This window comes from Camelus dromedarius, chromosome 13, assembly GCF_036321535.1.
Source record: "Camelus dromedarius isolate mCamDro1 chromosome 13, mCamDro1.pat, whole genome shotgun sequence".
NCBI classification, from domain to species: domain Eukaryota; kingdom Metazoa; phylum Chordata; class Mammalia; order Artiodactyla; family Camelidae; genus Camelus; species Camelus dromedarius.
In genome coordinates, this window is record NC_087448.1 from 40,699,849 (window position 1) to 40,701,364 (window position 1,516).

The following is a 1,516-nucleotide window of genomic DNA, read 5'->3' on the forward strand; positions in this document are numbered from 1 at the left end:
CCCCATATATATGTATGGAGTGTATTTTGCAAATGAAAAGAAACTTTGTGTCGACCAAAAGCTAGGTAATGGACGGCTTTCCCTCACACTTATCACTCAGAACAGAGCACGTGTATAGACGTTCGTTCATCTAGAACATTGGGAAAAGTTTTGAAGAGAAACTATTAATCTACTTTCCCCGTCTGTCTCCTAGTGCCGGTTTGAAGTTCCTGCAGTTTTCATTATAAAATCGAGTTAGAGCTAGTAACTCCCAGTATTTCTGCATGGAGTGCATTTTGCAACTGATAAGAAACTTTGTGTTCCCAACATGCTAGGTGAAGAACGGCTTTCACACACACATATCTCTCAGAAATGAGCATGTTGAGAGACGTTCTTTCATCTAGCACAATTTAACTGGGTTGCAGGAGAAACATTTAATCTGGTTTCTCAGTCAGTTTCCTTGTGCCGGTTTGAAGTTCCTACAGTTTTAACTGTAAACCGATTTGGATCTAGTACATCCCCATGTATATTTATGGAGTATAGATTGCAAATGAAAAGAAACTTTGTGTTGCCAACAAGCTAGTTGAAGGACGGCTTTCACACAAACAACTCTGAAAACTGTGCATGAGGAGAGACGTTCGTTCATCTAGCACAAAGGGAACACATTGGAGGAGAAAGTATTAATCTGGTTTCTCAGTGTGTTTCCTACTGCCGGTTTGAAGTTACTGCAGTTTTCAGTGTAAAACCGAGTTGGAGCTAGTTCCTCGCCATTTATATTTATGGAGTGTTGTTTTCAACTGAAAATAAACTTTGTTTTGCCAACAAGCTAGGTGAAGAACGGCTTTCACACACACATATCTCTCAGAACTGAGCATGTGGTGAGACTTTTGTTCATCTAACACAAAGGGAACGGATTGCAGGACAAAGTTTTACTCTGGTTTCTCAGTCTTTTTCCTAGTGCCGGTTTGAAGTTCCTGCAGTTTTCACTGTAAAACCGAGATGGAGTCAGTACTTTCCCATATATATGTATGGATTGTAGTTTGCAACTGAAAAGAAACTTTGTGTTCCCAACAAAGTAGTTGAAGCGAGGCTTTCACACACACATATCTCTCAGAACTGAGCATGAGGTGGGATGTTCGTTCATCTAGCATAAATTGACAGGGTTGCAGGAGAAAAAGTTTCTCTGGGTACCCAGTCTCTTTCCTAGTGCCTATTTGAGTTTCCTGCAGTTTTCCCAGTAAAAACGAGTTGGAGCTACTACTTCCCGATATTTATGTGTGGACTGTTGTTTGCAACTGAAAAGTAACTTTGTGTTGCCATCAAGCAAAGTGAACGACGGCTTTCACACACAATTATCTCTCAGAAATCAGCATGTGGAGAGACGTTCGTTCATGTAGCACAAATTGACTGGGTTGCAAGAGAAACATTTACTCTGGTTTCACAGTTTGTTTCATAGTGCCGGTTTGAAGTTCCTTCAGTTTTAACTGTAAATCGAGTTCGAGCTAGTACCTCACCATATATATGTATGGAGTGTAGT